We start from the raw sequence: 19,633 nt of genomic DNA on the forward strand, positions 1-19,633 counted from the left end.
AGGAAGAAAGAAAGAAAGGGAAGGGAAGGAGTGAGAGAAGAAAGGAAGGAAGCAAGAGGAAGGAAGGAAGTGGGAGGAAGGAAGCGAGGGAGGGAGAGAAGGAAGTCCAATGCTTGGAAAAAGAAAACAGCTTTTGCAAACAGAAAGCAAGATGCAATGGTGCAACCCTCTTTGCATTTTAATAACTTCATCAATGTAGAAGAGGCTGAGCCCTCTCTGGAGGATTCCTTCCCCTTGATGTGTTGTTTATTGAACTGTCTTGTTTTACAAGAAGCAATATGGCTTCCTGTTAGGCCAGTTCCTCCTTTTGCTCAGACATATTAAGTGCTTCCAATGTAAGCCTCTATCCTGTGTGTGTGTGTGTGTGTGTGTGTGTGTGTGTGTGTGTGTGTGTGTGTGTGTGTGTGTGTGTGTGTGTGTGTGTGTGTGTGTGTGTGTGTGTGTGTGTGTGTGTCTTGTCATTTCCTTGTGTGTGTGTGTGTGTGTGTGTGTGTGTGTGTGTGTGTGTGTGTCTTGTCATTTCCTGAATGCCAGGATTTAGGGTTTTAAAACCAGTGGGCAGAGACCATTACTAATTCTACATTTGGACTTGAGCCCCATCCCCCAATGGCCCTTGGAACAACAACAGGACACAAATAGGTGGAGAAAGAAAAGGTGGAACTAAGTAGATGACTCTTTGGATGCCCTCTGACAGGGCAGTTTCACTAAACTAAACTTAGAAGGGTGAGGCCTGAGCTCAAAAGATGCAGGGTCAAATACAACTCTAGTGAAATGACATGGTTTTTCACTGGACCTCTAAAGGCATAAAAATTGCCACAGGGCATGAGGCCCTAGTATGCTAGTCTTGTAGGCTTGAAATACTGTCTTCATCAAGAATTGAGGTCTAATTACTTTTGTCATTATTTTAGAAACCAACTGTCCTCCTATAAGTCCATGCTACCTATTTCTTCAGACCTTGAGCCCATGAAGGTAGACTTAAGATTTTGTCCTTCCGATGATCCCCACCAAGACCTGCCCATAGGTGAAGGAGAGTTGTTTAAGTAGTCTAAGGTGGACAAATGCTAGGAGAAACCAAGAGACCCCATCACTACATTCTTTCCTGTATTGTCACTGCTATCAGCTCCTGCTTTCCCTCCCAGATGGAACACACTCATCCATAGAAATGATCCTGTAGTCCTCTAGATTGCTCTGGACTTCCTGTCTATGTCTGCTTCATAGTTGACACTCAACATCTGCCAGAGGGATAGAAAAAGAACGGCATTTTTCTCTGTGGTCCAAGAAACACCCCCAACGCACTATTCATGTGGCATCCTTCAGTATGACTTTTGTAAGTTAGTATTCCCAGGAATCTCCTACAGGACTTCTTCTCACTGTAAGAATGGCTTCATAATACCCCAAGGATGACTCCCAGGTATGTCAGAAGCCAGCATCGTGTGTGTGTGTGTGTGTGTGTGTGTGTGTGTGTGTGTGTGTGTGTGTGTGTGTGTGTGTGTGTGTGTGTGTGTGTGTGTGTGTGTGTGTGTGTGTGTGTGTGTGTGTTGTGTACCCCAAGTCCCAGGTATGTCAGAAGCCAGCATCGTGTGTGTGTGTGTGTGTTGTTTTGTTGGTCCAAGACTAGGACTTAAACTCAGAACCTGATGCTTTTGCTTATTAGTTGAGTGCTCTAACAACTGAGCCATGACCCTAACCCCTGAAACCAGTATCCTGATGTTTCACAGGCCTCTTCTGCTATGCCTGGATGCAGAGACCAATGTTATCCCCTCAGTTCTTTAGGCACACTCAAGTCACCTGGCATACCACTGTGTGTGAAGCACCAGCCAAATGCCTTGCCCCATCCTCTGCTTGGCAAGGCAGCACTGTGCCTGCCTTAGGCTTTAGGCATTTATGTGTGCTCTGAACTTCCCTCTTCCCTCCTCAGAACCCAGTATGAGGCCCCAGAGAATGCACTGGAATGCAATCTCAGAAGAATCCTCTCCACAGCCCATCACCCTTGTAACCTTTGACTCTCTAGGCTCATTTGCTGAGGATGTAGGCTTATCTAGAAAGGTCTCCAGAACCTCCTGCCAACAGGCTTCCACCTTATCATCCTAAATTTTAGGACGAGGGAAGGTTCAATTCAAGCCATATTCCTTCTTTGTAAAGAAACAAACCAGTCAATGGATATCTGCAGTGGCTAAGAGTGCTACTCATTCAGGTAGGCACTGTGGCTGTGCCTTGCCTACCATGGATCATGAGCATCTGGATGTAGACTTTTAGCTCCATCCTGAAAAGCCTCAGAGAGTAAGAAGATCACACAGAGGAGTAAGATGGACATCTCTGAAATCAAACTGTACCACTAAACAGCTCTCGACAAGTTATGAAGACTTTCTGGGCTGTGGCTCCCTAGTATCTTACAGAAAGTTACTCCATCTCACAGGGCTTTAGCAGGTTTAAATGGGAAAAAAATACAAAACTACAAAAAAATACAAAATTAAGGTAGACTGCTTGTCCCTCTATTCCATTAAATAAGGAGTGAAGAATATTTTAATAGGGCTGGGTGCTGGTGGCTGATGCCTGTTATCCTAGTTTCCTCAGGAGGGTGAGATCTGAGGAACTTGATTCAAAGCCAGGCTGAGCAGACAAATCCAAGAGGCTCTTAGCTCCAGATAACCCGCAAAAACAAACAACCTCAAAACAGAAGTAGAAGTGTGATTCAAGTGGTAGAGTGAAAAAAAGCCAAGTGAGAGTGTGAGGCCCTGAGATCAAACCATAGGACTGGCACAAAAATTTTTTCTTTTGATAGAAACTTTTGACTTTAAACTACTCATTGATGAACCCCTCCCAACTTGAATATCCTGCCTAGAGAGCCTCATCCAGAGTTTTTGTTGCAGCTAGGCTAGCACAAAGAAGCACGTGAATGTCTATTTTGCTAACCAAAGCTGAAATCCACGCCTTTCTATCAGAGTCTCTGGGAATGTGCCAGCATATTGGTATAACTTGGCCATTTCTGCTGAGTTCTGTGGCATTGAGGTAGAACACTACAACCACATATAGATAGAGAGTGGTCAGAAAGGACTTTGAGGAAGCTAAGGGAAAGTGCTAAGAGGGCATCAGTATAGATCCATATATAGATCGTAGCAAAAGAGTAGAAAAGAAACCTCTTTGCCAGTTGACGGGCCTCAGGAAGCGAGGAAGACACAACTATGAGATCAGTTTCTTTTCTACTGTAGCTGGAAATGGTCTGTTGGTCTGAGGCCAAAGGGAATTCACATATAAATCTCTTTAGGCTCCCTCCAAGGTTGGCTAATTTTGATTATTCACTATCATTGTTCCTGCCCCCGTCATTCCTCATGGCTGTTGAATTCACAAACTTTGAGCACCAGAACCAGTCTCACCTACTAATTGATCATTGTGAGCCAGGTTCTTTACTGTCTGAAAATAGGCTTGAATGACCATCACCATATCTGCCGCAGACTGAATATCATGATAAAATGCACGGAACATGTCTAGTGTTGTGCACATGGTAGAGTAGTTAGTTCCAGGAGTCCTAGAAGTGGAGATATGGTGATGATAATACGTTTTTCTCAAGCTGTTTCCAGACCTATTTCTCATGACTGCAAATAATAACTTTCACCATATTGTTGGCCCCATTTCCTATAGCTACTCAACTTCCTTCACATTCATATCTCACTTAATTTCTACCATTACCACCACTAATTCTGGGCAAGTCTTAAAATTTCACAGTGTGGTTGTGAGCCCTTCTAGAAAAGACTATACCACTGCCATGAGTATTAACACTATAATGCGCATTACAGTCTGTGGCTACGGAGAGCTGTGGTTATCACTGACGTTGACATTCATGTTTGGGCAGGTGCATATGTTAAGGCTGCCACGTGTTCATTCTGTGATAGTTAGAATATTGTACCAGTGTGCCAAGGTAAGCTCAGAAGTAGGTAGGATAAAGTACAGGTATGGGGAGTAATCCATTCTCCACTACAGCTTCCAAGACTTCAAATGCCATGTCTAGGGCTGTTCTCAGAAAAGAATAGGCTTCTTTGATATGTGTGTGTGTGTGTGTGTGTGTGTGTGTGTGTGTGTGTGTGTGTGTGTGTGTGTGTGTGTGTGTGTGTGTGTGTGTGTGTGTGTGTGTGTGTGTGTGTGTGTGTGTTCCTTTGAGAACAGGTGATAATAGTTTGCTGGGATTTTCCATGCTGCCATAAATACCATTAGAAAACTTTACAAATATTTTCATCTGTAGATACCAACCTCTTATTCTTATAGCAGTTAGAAGGCAGAGCAGAGGGAGATGAATGAATGAAAGACTGCATTTAAAATAATGATGATGATGATGGTGGTAATGACGATGATGATGATGATGATGATGATGATGATGATGATGATGACGACGACGAAAGACAGAAGAGCCAGGCTCAGGCTCATTTCCTTTGTCAAGTCATTTTCTAGTCAAGTCAGGAAATACCAAACTTCTGTGGCTATCAGGCGAGGTGCTGAGAATATAATCATTTGAACTGTGGTAATTCAAGGCATTAAAGGAAAAAAAGAAATCCCAGACAACCTTCAAGAAAAGCAAATGCACTTAAGATTTAAAAAACAAAACAAAACAAAAAAACAGATCTCAACCAGCCTTGTGACCATAGCAAAAAAGGAAAGTGTCCTCCATCAGGACCTAGAAGCCTGGCTGTTGTCCCAGCAGAGCCTGCCCCTCTGTAGTTGGCAATATGTGTCAAAGACAAGCCAAACACCAGCACCTTCCTCCAGTTTACTTGCAGACTTTTGATGGTTTATATGTCTAAACTGGTTCAAATGGTACCAAGAGCAGTCACTGCCTTCAGGCTGAGACCCCCACTGAAGGTAAACTGGAGAAAGGGTTTGCACTTACCTTTAGTCTCAGTCTGGATCTTGTTACCTTGCTCACCAAGTTAGCATGTGCTTGTGTTGGCTGGACCTGGGGGTTTTCAGTGCTTCTGGAGGCTGGCCCATTTGACAACATATATCCACAGATTAAGCCATTAAAGCAATGTCACCCCTTCCTCGCTCTTTCCCAGTTTTTTGTACTTATTTTGCTTTCCTTGTGGGTCTTGGCTCCAAGCACCTGCTGTGTCTGTATCTCCAGAATGAGAAGATTGAGGTTGGACCTATGCCTTTATTCATTATCATAGAGCTCCTCTGTGAATAATTGCTACTGAGATCTCCTCTGTGAATAATTGCTACTGGGAATAGGTTTTCATTGCGCATAATATTTAGGAATGTTGTACCTAACATATGGGGTGTTGGGACCTCAAGTTGCTCAACCCACTCAGGATCCATATGCACAAAAGTTAGCCTGACACAACAGGAATAAAGAAATGGCGTGTGCAAACATCAGCTCATTGAAGAAGGAAGATCAAGGGCTCTGAAAGAGATGGGATTTGTGGTTAATGTGGATGGAATGGCTAGAAGGGGGTGGGCGGGGAAGATGAATAAGGACTCTGCAGAATGGTACTTAAGACTGGAGACTCTGGAGACAGATGGTCTTGGCTTCTGTCCCAACTAGTTCTTCCTGGCTGTCTGACCTTGGACAAATTGCCTTAACCTCTTTGTCCTTCAGTTTCCCTAGTTGTTATCTTGGAAGGGGAATAACAGTATCAGTCCTCCTGAGGTGACTTGAGGTTATTTGAGAGAATCCCTGTAAAGCACACAGCTTAAAAGCCATGATGATGAGGATGAAGGCTGTGAGACAGGAAGAACAAAGAACAGATACTTTGTTGGATATAGAAAATGTGCTGGAATCCAGAGGGATTCCAGAGGAGTCATCCAGAGGAATTCAGATATAGTATAGAAGAAAGGAACTCTTAGAGGGAAAAAAATGCATTCTGGGGCTGTGATACTGTGAAAATGGATTTTAAGGCAAAACTGGTTTGTCAGCAATTCATCCTTCTTGGTCACCTGAATCCTCTATGCCTGCCCCTCCCATCAGAGCAATGGGGCTGACATCTAAGCAGCTATTCCAGTGAGCCAAAGCATCAGCCTATTTTTTGAGGAGGTATTTTAGTTTTAATAGGATGTACATATATGCAATTTTAGTTGGGTGGATGCTTCAAGTGCACTTGCAACTCCCAGACCTCCTGCCTAAGCGAAAGCTAACTATGGTCTCAAGAGAGCAGGTAAAAATGACAGGCTCAGATGGTCCTTTGCCACAGAAATGTTAATAAGAGCAATATTTTTAATAAATTGCACCAACCCTTAAGCTGATGATTTTAGGATAAAACCACAGATCACTTTCTCTCTCCCTTTCTTCCTTTTTTCTTATTTCCTTCTTTGGATCTCTTTTTTATAACAATACTGGCTCTTTGTGATATGTTGTAAGAGAGAGAGAAAGAGAAAGAGAGAGAGAGAGAGAGAGAAGTGTGTGTGTGTGTGTGTGTGTGTGTGTGTGTGTGTGTGTGTGTGTGTGTGTGTGTGTGTGTGTGTGTGTGTGTGTGTGTGTGTGTGTTGTGTGCCAGCCAGTTTTGGAGTTGAACTCGGCCTAGGCACTGTCACTTAGTGTTTTTGCTCAAGGCTAGTGCTCTACACTTGAGCCACAACTTCATTTCCAACTTTTGTTAGTTAATTACAGGTAAGAGTCTCATGGACTTTTCTACCTTGATGGCTTCAAACCATCATCCTCAATTCTCATATTCCTGAGCTGCTAGGATTACAGGTTTGAATCACCAGTGCCTGGCTCAAAGATTTTTCTTAATTTCTTTTTTTTTTAAGTGTTTTTTTTTTTTGTTGTTGTTGTTGCTGTTTGGTTGAGTTTTTTTTGGTCGGTTGTGGGGCTTAAACTCTGGGCCTAGATACTGGTCCCTGAGCTCTTCAGCTCAAGGCAAGCACTCTACTACTTGAGCAACAGGGCCACTTCCAATTTTCTGGTGGTTTATTAGAGGTAAGAGTCTTATGGTCTTTCCTGCCCAGGCTGGCTTTGAACCGCAATCCTCAGATCTCTGCCTCCTGAGTAGCCAGGATTACAGGTGTGAGCCACCAGCACCCAGCTCAAAGATTTTTCTTTAACACATGTCCATGGAATTATGTCTCTTTGTAGGGAAGAAAGGAAGGGCTGAAAGTTTGTGTAGTCTTTGTAGCAGTTGGAGAAGGATAAAAGCCAACTGGTTCTATAAACTGGGAAGAAACATCCAGAAGCTTAAGTCCTAGTTTCAGACAGTTGTCCCCACCTCATTCTGTAGAAAGGCCTGGTTCCATTTACTTTGGGTGTTTCTAAGGAGAGTTTGACAATAGGGATTGGTTTAGGAGAATGTCTGTCCTCCTGACTTGGACATATGGGAAACCACAAAACACATATGAAGCCCAGCAAAGGGAGATGAGAATGTGAGAAGTGTTGGCTGGCAGAGAGATTTTTCCCATGTGTGACTCTTCCTACAGAAAACAATATCGCAAAACTAAGGAATCCTGAGTTCAGCAGCAGAAGGAACTCTTCAGACCAGTACTTCTCAATGCATGTTCCAGAAGTTTCCCCAGATATTTAAAGGTGTTAAATGTGGAAATGATATGCCAGTTCCATCCAATGGATGCTGTAATGGGAGACGGGGAAAGGATTACTCTAGACACATCAGCATTGTCAAGAGAGCTGAGGGAGAATGTGGAGATAGACCTCAGAACTCCCAAGCTTCCTCAGTTCTCCCTTTTTCTTTGTTTTTGTTTCCTTTTTTGGTTATAGGGCTTGAACTCAGGGTCTGGGCATTATCCCTGAGCTCTTTTTGCTCAGGGCTAGCACCTTATCATTTTGAGCTACAACTCTACTTCCAGTTTTTGAGTGGTTATTTGGAGATAAGAGGCTCGCAGAGACTTTTCTATCTGTGCTGACTTTGAACTGTGATCCTCAGATCTCAGCCTCCTGAATAACTAAGATTATAGGTGTGAGCCACTGGCACCCGGCCTGTTCTCTCCTTTCAGTGGGTCACAGAGTACATATGAAGTTTGGGCAGTCTTAGTTCACAGATTGAAGGGTATAATCCCATAGGTAGATAATAGACTATAAAGCTGGAGTAAAGATTAGGTACACACAGGCCCTCATCCTGTCTTTGGACAGGATCACTCGTTAACAACAAACAGAATCCTGTCTGCCAGTTTCGGCTTTCGCACAAACTAAAGAACACACACCAGCATATTTTCCACTGGTATCAGATTTGTCTATATGCACCATCCAATTAGACTTCGTAGTATCTCTTCCACACTCCCATGGGGCTGAGGAGTCCCCACCATAATGATTTGGGGGAAACTAAAAGGCCTGTCAGGATTTTCAGTCTTTAGTGTTCTACCATTGTCTTTGTGACTATCCAAGAGAAGAATGTAAACATGAGCTACATTTGTAGGGTTTGTTGTGTGGTGTTTTGGTAGTCCCTATAAGGCTATTGGAAACATTCCTGTTGGGTGGCATTTTAAGATACACTGATTTTTGTCTCATACTTGATTAATAGGTAATGAAGTTGAAACAAAGTCACAGTTAAGTTTATGGTTGAATTTAGGTTGCATCCCACCTCTCCTCCAAGCTTTTCCTTCAGTGTTTGAAAATTCAAATCAGGCAGGTTACAGTGCCACTTAACTATAATTGTCTGAATGTTTCTGGGGGTAAAAGAATTTAATATGTTTTGTTGGACCTCTTTGTCTCAGATTTTATATTTGTTATTCTTTGTTATGCGAAGGTATACAGCCATAGAATATCTAATATATCTTCTATAATATGTCCTATATTGACTTAAAGAATATCTCATTATTTTTCATGCTGGACAATGTGCCCATTAAGAATGTCTGTACCAAGCAAGCAGGGATTCCTGGTAATTGAAATCTGCAGTCTTCTACACATCATGACCTTGGAATGGAATAGAACATTAGAATGTTCAGTGGGTAGAGATGACTTTAATAGGGGTGTCCATTTGCAGATATGGGTGGCATTTGAAGAGTTTTGATGTTCTAACCTGTTGACAGAGAATCCAGAGGCTCAGACTCTTGTCCTTCCCCCTTGTTCACAAGCATGTGTCTTTGAGATCATCGTTGCCAAAACCACTTCAGAATGTACCTGAGCCATATCACTGTGTAGCTCTGCTGAGTGGACTTGAGGAATAACTGATCAAAAATCAGGAACTTCCTCTCTTCTCTACCAAACATTTTCTGAATACATTTTATGGACATTACAGTTTTCTTAAACAGCTATAGCTGGCATATTTTGTAGCTATCATATACTATGGTCGTCATTTGACACATATATTATGTCTTTGGCTCCTCATAAGGTTGCGAATCCTTGTTATATGTTCTCAGATAAGACATTGAATTCCTCTGTGTCTTAGTTTTTTCATCTATAAAATACAGATGAGATGTCAGGCTGGTTGAAAATCCCCAGGTCAGCTAGGAATACTGTCTGAGGTAATGAACATACAGCTTCACATCTGACTCCATTAAGCAGTTCATATACAGCATTCAGATTGGAGGTTATTGGGCAGAATTTATATTATGTAGGATACTACACAAATCCTACTTTCCTCTTTCTCCACCTCAAGCCAAGTCAAGTTAGCCATACATGGCATTTTAGACAGTCATATGTTTTGGTAGTGAGGTGGTGACCACATTAGCAGCTAAGTCCATGATGACTCTCAAGAATGGCTTCATATCAAGATGAAATGGAATTTGATTCTCCAGGCACACAAAGTGCTCAGGCAATTTGAGTCTGGTGTTTAATCCACTATGAATATCCTTTGTTTGAAACCTATGCCATCACTGTTTAGGAAAATTAATATTTATATCAAACATCTCCTATAATGAGATCTGAACCTTTGCCTACCAAAATTCTAGCTCAGATTTCAGATTTGCATGTTTCCATAGTCAGCTTGCTGAATAATTGATTTTTCCAATTGGAGGAATAAAGTAGATGACTGATTTCAAAGGAGACATGGAATCAAAGCAGACCACTAATTCTTTCCTTTACAAGATAACCTGGTTTAGGAAGGAGGGAAATGAATATTCTGAAATCCAACATGTTTCATAGTCCCTGAATATTACTCATATTGATATAAATTTTGGAAAGTGAGGGTCATAATCTTATCATAAAAGGGTACCATGAATTTGTATTTGAAAGGAAAACACAGCGGATTACTTATATGCTAACTATAATTAGTTAGCTGTCTTATTTTTCTATCCATTACCTATCATCTATCTATTATATATCTCTGTGTTTGTGTGTGCATATGTATATTTATCATCCACAGCAGGAGCTTCTATGTATATGTATATGTATATGTATATGTATATGTATGCACATATATTTATAATGCCTACCAGAGAGCTCCCTTCCTCACAGGGGTATACTTATAAACACAGTAAACTCTGGAAAATTAAGGCCTTGGACAGAACTTGCCAGACTAGGTTCCAAAGACCTGAACTCAGACACCAGTACCCCTTTCCCCCCTGCTGCCATATTTTACACCACAGCCAGCTGAACAAAGGGGACCCAGACTCCAGTATCCCTAGCAGCTGACCCCTGCCCTTCCTCCTTTGCTGAGGCTGTACCAGGAACTGTACCAGGCTGTACAATGGAACTTTCTGGGGGCTGAGGTTATCCACAAAAGCAAACCATACATAAGACCCAACAGTCTAGTTTTCACCCAGATGGCAAGAGGAGCAGAGAAATGGGGAAGATTCACAAATTCCCATGTCATCCAAGCCCAGGGGCCATGCTAATCTTCCCTGTATCATTCTGATTTTAGTATATGTGTGCTGAATTGAAAACTAGATTAGTTCTTTCAGCACAGTTTCTATCATCTATGTAGTGTTTCCTTTATAATTATTCTCAGTGATTTTCCTATCTTACTATCTCTTACCCTTCAATTTTAAGACAGGTGTCATCTACTTCAGGAAGCCTTCTCTGACCTGGGTGGGCTAAGAAGTCATTATTTTACATTGAGCTTTTTGTTTACCTGTATCTCCACCTGGGGGGCCTTATTATGGAATGACTGGTTTGTGAGTCTGCCTGCTGCACCGAACTCCAGCTTCCTTGGTATCTGATATGAGTCATTTTCTTCTTTGTTTACCATATACAATGTCTTTCACCTTGTAGGTCTTCAATAAAATAATTCTGGGCTTATTGGGCCCCACCATGGCATTGTATGTCCAGGGATATACCTGCTGTGTTGTTGTCGATGGAAAGAATCAACAAGGCCTCTGACACTTGTGACTTCTTCCATACAGAACAAAGACTGGCAGGTACAATGGTGCCCTCACTTGCCTTTCCTGGCCAACTTCCTAAACATTGTTGAGAGGATGTTATTAGTCTTTTCTCCTCAAGGCCAGTGACAGCTGAGTTCATATATTGAAAGTACCCAATACCCCCACAGCCTATTTCAGTCTATTTTTGTAGTTGGTATATTGTAAAAATGCCTGTCATCATAGTCACTTCTTACTCTGTCTCTTCCACTATCTTGATGCATATTTGATTGTTTTGTTTTGGTTCCAATATTATGGAATGAACTTAGGGTTCAAATTCTTGCTTGTCCTTCTACTTACCCATCTACTTTTCTCCCTCCCTTTCCCCCTCCCTTCACTTTCTTCTTGTTCTGGATCACCTGAGCTACATATTCACTTCTGAATTTTTGCTGGTTAATTAGAAGAGAATCTCATGGATTTTTCTGCCTAGAGTTGGCAGAAAACTGTAATTCTCAGATCTCAGCCTCTTCAGTAGCTAAGATTACTGGTGTGAGCCACTAGCACCCAACCTCTGATTCATATTTAAATCACTACATTTTAGCACAGCAGCTAACACTTTGGAGGTGTGCTGCCTACATATAAATGAATGAACGCATGCATCCATGAATAAATGAATGAATAATATCTGCTTTCCCTTCAGATCTCACATGATGTCATCAAGGCAGCAATAACATGAGGCTAATGGGATGAGGGTCATTCCATTTGATAAATATAGGCATAGGCCCATCAGAAAGATGAGAGAATTTGCTCATGGTCTCATATGGAATAAAAAGCACAAATGGAACTCAAGCCGTGCTCCGAACATTCTGCTTACTCTTTACTTATTGTAAACTGAGTCTGTATGTGGCAGTCACAGAGATGATGGGACCAGCACAGCAAGAGCAATCAAGTAATCATGCTAACAATAAGAGCCACTGTTTACTTCATTCTTAAGATAAGTGCTCAGTAGATTGGAACCATTTTAAACAAGCCATGTTTAGCAAACTAATATACCAGGACTTAGCTAATGTTGGTGACATGCAGCTCACACTAGAGGAATTCCAGGCCCAGATATTTATGTAATATATTCATGTTGTCAGGGCTCATAGTCCAGGCATAATTTGAACCCAGGCAGTTTGAGTTAAAAGTCCCTTCACTTAAACCTAGGCTATATTTTCATCAATGAAAGACCAGATTCTTTCTAAGTGGCCAGTTTCCTAGCAGTACTAGGTCAGTGCTTTTATGAGCCATGTTGACATTGAGAAAATTATCTTAACACATCTGGGCATCCTGATTTGTAAAATGAAGATATGAATATCTATCTGCCTTTCATAATTATCATGAGGAGTAATAACCCATGAAGAATGTGCCTTGTAAGCTATTAAATATGATTCAAATGAAGGTTATTGCCCAATAGGTGTAGGGAGAAGCAACAAGCACTTACCAATAATAATTTGATTGAAGAAGTGTTTAGACTTGAGTAAGACATGATCAAAATAAGAGAAATAATTCTATTCATGGCTGAAGATAAGGCTATTACATTTCCAGGGATAGAATCTGCTTTCCCTGTTTTCTTTTTTTGTTACAAACCTGCTGGGGAAATTACCTAACAAGAAAGGAAACAAAACAAGGTAAAGCAATCTTGTTTAAAATTGTGTCTGGCAATTACAAGGTTGTTTATTATTTTCTAACTGTTTTCAATAATGTACTCTACTGCTTTTAAGAGATTTGCTTTACCATTATTGTCATTTCAGACATCATTTTGACCTCTTTGGAGAGTCTGTGTCTGTAAACTGTTCTTTTCTTGGGGAATAAACAAAACTGGTTAACTGAAAACATGAATGCAAAGCTGCAGAAAGGAATTAGAGAGACACTGACTGTCAGGATCAGAAGTTGGAATTCTGGATTGAGTCAGAGATTTCCTTCTACTCCATCTTAGTCCTGTGATCTTCAATAAAACTAAGATGCTAGCTAAGCCTCCATTTCTTCCCCAGCAAAAATACAACACTGCTTACTTTGTAAAAGATTATTTATAGCCAAGGCCGATAGTTCACACCTGTAATCCTAACTGTTCAGGAGGCTGAGTTCTGGAGGATCATGGTGCGTAGCCAGCTTCAGCAGAAAGTCCTTGAGATTTCATAATGGATTAACCAGCAAAAAAACTGACTTGGATAGGTGGACCAAATAGTAGAGCATCAGCAAAGCAAACAAGCTTATCAAATTCAAATCTATTATTATTATAACATTGTACTGTATAAATGTGAGTCCTTGCTATTATGGGAAGTTCCCAAGAATAGTTAGTATCTTTGTGAAAATATTTATACTGTAGTTTATATTGTATTTATACTGCAGGAACTTTCAGATCACCTTGTATCTGGATAAGCAGATGTATGACAACAGAATAACAACTGGCACTTATTGGCCCATGTCATTAAATGGACATATACTAGACATTTTATGAGTATTGTCTTATTTAAAGTTGAGAAGTTCTTTTAAAAATGAAAATAATTTAGGGCAGGTGCCAGTGGCTCACACCTGTAATCTTAGCTACTCAGAAGGCTGAGATCTGAGGATTACAGTTCAAAGCCAGTCTGGTCAGGGACAGTCCATGAGCCTCTTATCTTCAAAAGCAGGGGAGGTGCTGGAATTAGAGCTCAAGTGGTAGAGAGCTAACCTTGAGCTGAAAATCTCAGGAGAACAGCACTGAGGCCCTGAGTTTTAAGCCTCAGGACCAGCATGCACATGCACATGCACATAGACACACACACACACACACACACACACACACACACAATTCTAGCAATCTGTAATAAACATACTGAAATAAACCTGTTTTGACATTTTAAAGACAGTGTCTCACTTTGGTTTTGAACTTATGATTCTCCTCCCTCTTCCTCCTGAGTGCTGGAATACCGGCATGTACTTCTACACTTGGCATTAAATTTGGATTTTTTTTAAAGATATAAAACCCGTATAAATAGGGTAAATTAAACCAAATGTCCAGTTACCCAGTTTCATCAGTAATTGCAGATTGAGTTCAAATTCGCTATTAATGGACAATTGCAATAAGAAATGAAGCAGCTCTCTGTATAGATCTGGGTGCAGTGATGGCTGAGTGAGGTTCATGAATTGAGCAGCTCAGGAGAAGCAGCTAGTCCTACCTGGGACTCAGGACTTCATGAAGAGAGGTACATTTCTCTGGTCCTTTAGGCTTTGAGAGGATTTTCCCCTGCAGTTTTTGACATCAAGCTTTTTTTTTTTCAGTTGCATTAAATCTAATAGAAACCCCCTAAACTAGTAGGTAATAGACACCAGATCCATGAAGACCAAACTAGGGTCCTCCTAAAACATAGCATGTACAGCAAAAGCTTATAGTAAGGATTGCACTTATAAAATCAGAATTTGAGTCCTGCCCTTGCATTTCTGGGAAGTTCCTTTGGGAGTCTGTCCAGATTTTCTCTTAACAGAGATTTTTAGTGTCTAGCCTTTTGGAAGTTTCCATCATTTTAGAAAATTCTTCTCATACTTTAGCAAAATCAGTGTTTGTGACACAGAACAGATGGCATGGGATGAAGCTTTATCAGTTGAAGGCACCTATAAACTGAATGTGGAGAAAGATGTAAGGAAGAGCAGAGGAAAAAAATGTTAAAAGTGTGTAGCAGTGTATTGATGCCATTTTCCATCCCCCAACGTGGCACTCCATGGTCAATAGAACAAGACATAGGTTGACAAGGAGAAGATAAGAAAGCATCCTTTCAGTCTGGGTCCTACAAGGAAAAATCCTCCTACCATGGCTTAGATGAGGCTACATGAATACAACAGGGTGAAAGGTGTTAGGGTTGCTGCCCAGGTCCACACTTCAAACAGCTTCCCTGGTGACCATGTTCCAGATTCTCCTGTGTGTTGTAACACTGGCTGCAGAGAAGAAAAGGGAAGACACCTATTAGGCATTTATTTACTTTTTTTGTGTGTGCTGGTACTGGTGCTTGAACTTGGTGCCTGGGTGCTGTCCCTGAGTTTTTTCACTCAAGCGTTCAACCACTTGAGCCACAGCACCACTTCTGGTTTTCAGACAGTTAATTGGAGATGAGTTAAGCAGACTCTCCTCCCCAGGGTGTCTTTGAACCTGATCCTTAGACCCCAGCCTTCTGAATAACTAAAATTACAGGGCATGAACCACCAGCACCTGGCCCTCCCTGAACAGTTTATTTTTACCTACCAAATTCCTTTCCCTTTAGTTTTTTTTTTTTTTTTTACTGAGAGTTTTGTTTGTGAGAATCCATGCTGACAAACAAGCCTGTCTTACGAAGCCAAGCAAGACTTGGTCTGGTTACTTAAATCTTTTCACATTATGAGTAGAAGATGTTTGGCCAGTCTGGGAGTCAAGTGGAGCTTGGCTGCTTCTCTACCTATGGCTGTGGCTACACCAAGGGAGGAGCTTGTTTTGTGCGTTTGTGTGGCAAAGGGCTGACATGTGCTAAGAGTTTTGGGAGATGATAGTGAAGGAGAGAATGGAAGACTAGATCCCATCCATCCTTGTGTTCTTTCTTCACTCCGGGTCAGCTTAGAAAGGCATTTATGGTTTGTTTGTTGGTGCTGGTCCTGAGGCTAAAACCCAAAGCCTGTGCACAGTCCCTGAGCTTTTTGGCTCAAGGCTAGCACTCTGCCACTTCCAGCTTTTTTATGGTTAGTTGGAGATAAGAGTCCCCCATACTTTCCTAACTGGACTGATTTTGAACTGTGATCCTCAGATCTCACTCTCTTGAGTAGCAAGTATTGCAGGCATGAACCATAGGCACCCAGCTGGCATCTATGTTTTGTGTGTGTGTGTGTGTGTGTGTGTGTGTGTGTGTGTGTGTGTGTGTGTGTGTGTGTGTGTGTGTGTGTGTGTGTGTGTGTGTGTGTGGTTTCTTATTCACTATTTGTTTCCTATTTCAGATCCTCCTACTCTTCCTTCCTTCGACCCACTCTAACAAGTCAGCCAGGCATCTTCCCTGCCTGGATTATATTATCTCTCCCTGTTGTGTCCATCCTTTGAGCCTAAAGAGCATATCAGCATATTCTCATCAACTGTGGTTTACTTGGTTTGGGGCTGGCAGTTTCTTGTATGCAAAGAATAGGATTGTATCTTTGTATTCCTCATGGAGAATATTGGTGGAGGGGAGAAAGAGTCTGCAGCTAGAACTGATGGATCAAAGTATATATCCTGGTTTTGTCTCGTAATGTATGTATTATCTTGACCAGCATAACCTCTCTAAGCCTCGCTTTCCCCATTTGTCAATTAGGACTAAGTGGTGATTAGCCACTGAGTGGAATAAAATAAGTTTGCCTGTGTGAAAATGTCTTGCGTAAATGAAGCACTGTTATCTGTGGTTCTTATTATTTATCCCTGACAGACTCAACACGAGCTGGGATCTTCATCTGTTTTTAGTTACAGTTTGTTGAGGGACCGAGGAAATGAACCAATGAGAATATTCTGCCTTCCCCCAAGTGGCTCCTGTAATTCCTCTGTAAATGCTGGCATTTGGGACTAGACAGAAAAAAAGTAGATTTTTTTTTTCTTTTCAGAAGACATTGCCTGGTCCTTACATCCCAAGGAAAAGTAGAGGCATTTAAAAAACAAATCTTTTTCAGTGTTGTTTTTCAGCTTTAACTCATGACTTATATTTCTTGGGCCGTAGTTATGTGGAAATAAAAACAGCGTCTCCAACCAGACATCAATGGCCTCTAATTCTAGCTCATGAGTCTGAAACTTAAAGGATCATTAGTTGAAGCCAGCCTGAGCAGAAAAGTCTGTGAGACTCCTTTTCTACTTAACCAAACAAAATATTGGACTGGAGGCATATTTCAAATGGTAACGCACCACCTGTGAATAAGAAAGTCAAGAGAGACTCAAGGTCCTGAGTGTAAGCCCCACTACAACACACACACACACACACACACACACACACACACACACACGCACACGCACACGTCTCCATCTTCATTGTTTCTGGCACCATCCATTTTGCAAAGAACCTTATGTGGCCCATCTTCTGTGATCTTGCTTTCTCTGTGACTCTCAGGGGTAACTTTTTCAGAAACAGTGGATGATAACTTTATCTACAGGACTGGGACATGGAGGTAGCATAATCTATCACCAGATGCCCACAGGCAGCCTGGAGTGTGCTGGCAATACTGCCTGGAAAAGATGCCACCAGCATCCCACTTAGGGCCCAGCTCTTACTCCTCGGCTACTGGCAGCAAAGCCTTGTGTCCATCAGGTGTTGCTCATGTTCAAGGGGAGGGCAGCATGGCTTTTTGTTGTTGTTGTTGCCTTTTTTTTTGTACCACTCCTATTACATGAGTCACAGGGTAGGTGGGTATGGCTTGCCTCTGATGACCAGTTGGGTGACAGAAGTGGCTTCCTGACTTTTAAGTCCCAGAAGATGTCCTATGGTAAACAAGTGGGTACTGATGAAAATCTCTGCCTGAATCCATTGTTACCATTAGCTGTACAGAAGTATTTGCAAGTCAACATGTCAGGTTATGAGTGCAATGCATCTTGATCAGTGTCACCCCTGTCATCTTTTTTTCCCCATCTCTCCCAACCCAACCTAGCCACTCAGTTTTCCTGGTTCCATTTTTACATACTTACCTTGAATATTATTGCATTTGCCCACCTTTCCTCTCTTGCCTACTTCTCTCCTGTTGACCTCACCCCCACTGACACAAGTTCCAGCTTCCTGGTGTTCATTTTGTTTGGCTGTAAATTGTTGTGCAAAGGAGTTAACACTGTTGGAATCCTCCCCTCCCTCCCCTGCTGTACTTCAGTTGATATTTTTGTGCATAATTATTGGTAGCCATATTAGGATTTGAACTTGGTGCCTGGCATTTATTAGGAAGATGTTCTACTGCTTGAGCCATGCCTCCATTCAGTTCCTTTTTCTGTAGTTATTTTTGCAGCTTGCTTGGAACTACAATGCCTCCTGAGTAGCTGAGATCACAGCATGAGCCACTGCTGCCTAGCCTCTAATACCACTCCTTAATCGAATATAATTTTTGTATATGAAATGAGGAGGAGAATTAAAGTGAAGGAATCTAGAAAAAGAAAGATTTATCACTAAAAACAACAACAAAAAAGCTTATTTCTTCTAATGAGTACCATTCATAGTAGTTACAGCCTTATCCTGCTCTCACCTTCAAGGCTACAGCAGGCGCAGTATGACAACATTCCCTGACAGGAGCATAGGTAAGCTACTGGTGACTGTTTCCTAGCAGTGAGCCAATCCTGGGTGCTGGCCAGTTGGTACCACCTGCCTGTGTGCAGGAAGCCAGTGTGATGCCCTCTCCCCAGAGATAGCAGCCTTGCTATGGCATGCTCCTTTCAGCAAGAGCCTTGGAACATATATTTCCCATGAAAGGAAAAAGAGCGATGAGGCTGAGTGCAAGGGGCTCACACCTGTAATCCTAACTACTAAGGAGGCTGAGATCTGAGGATCCCAGTAAGAAGCCAGTCAGGGTAGAAAAGTCCTTGAGGTTCTTTATCTTCAGTTAACAAGCACAAAAGCCAGAAATGGAGCTGTGGCTCAAGAGGTAGAGCACCAGCCTTCAGCACAAAAGCTAATGGACAATATCCGGCCCTGAGTTTAAAGCCTAGTACCAACATACAAAGTGAGGAAGGTACTAGAGTTCCATAACATAAATAATTTATGTGATCATGTGGCTGGATTTTTGGAGAGATAGGGCGGGGAGGGAAGTGGTATTTTATAGCTTATCTTTCTACTCCAGCCCCAAGTTGCTGGGTTGATGGGGTATATCAGCTCTCAGCTTCTTCCCTCTTAGCTTCTCAGCCATCCAGTAGTTGGCTGTCTCTGCTGTAAAACCAAAGAAGGAGGTTCTTTGCTTTCTCCATTGTTATTCTTTGCATTTTAATCCGGGTGGATGTATGTCCTGGTCTCAGAACTTAAGGTCCTTTGGAAACTCAGGCAGGCAGGTGTGTTTGTGTACTGAAGCTAGGTTACTCTTGATGGTTATGAGTCCACATGCTCAGGACTACACACTATAGCTTGCTCAGCCACAAGGATTGGTGGGCAATTTTAAATGTTACTTTTAAATGTTACTTAAATTTTGCTGGTCTAGTTGCTGGTTTTGAGTGCCTTGTACTCCTATCCAGCCTGCTTGCTCATGGCTGGTGTTCTACCACTTGAGCCATGCCTCCACCCTTGCTTCTTTGCTCGTTGAATGGTGATGGAATTTCAGGGACTTCACTGGCTGACTTTGAACTATGTGATCCTCAGATCTCAACCTTCTGAGTAGCTAGGATTATAGCTAGGAGTGTAGGGATGAGCCAGCAGGGCTCAGCTTCAGGAGTTACTTCTACTGGCGTATTTCTATGTTTCTTTAGTGACACTCGTTGTACATACAGGAATTTTGGACTACGTTG

At 41.9% G+C, this 19,633-nt stretch overlaps 1 protein-coding gene and 1 non-coding gene across 4 annotated transcripts in view; one reads left to right on the forward strand and one right to left on the reverse strand.

Moving 5' to 3' along the window:
• Rora (RAR related orphan receptor A) overlaps nt 1–19,633 on the forward strand; it is a 779,408-nt gene that overhangs the window by 288,442 nt on the left and 471,333 nt on the right. The window lies entirely within an intron of this gene.
• On the reverse strand, nt 10,651–10,756 carry LOC138809054 (U6 spliceosomal RNA). The gene has a single exon (XR_011366681.1). It is a non-coding gene; the product is annotated as a U6 spliceosomal RNA (small nuclear RNA).

The sequence above is a fragment of the Dipodomys merriami genome, unplaced genomic scaffold, assembly GCF_024711535.1.
Source record: "Dipodomys merriami isolate MVZ:Mamm:240054 unplaced genomic scaffold, mDipMer1.0.p SCAF_48, whole genome shotgun sequence".
Classification (NCBI taxonomy): Eukaryota; Metazoa; Chordata; class Mammalia; order Rodentia; family Heteromyidae; genus Dipodomys; species Dipodomys merriami.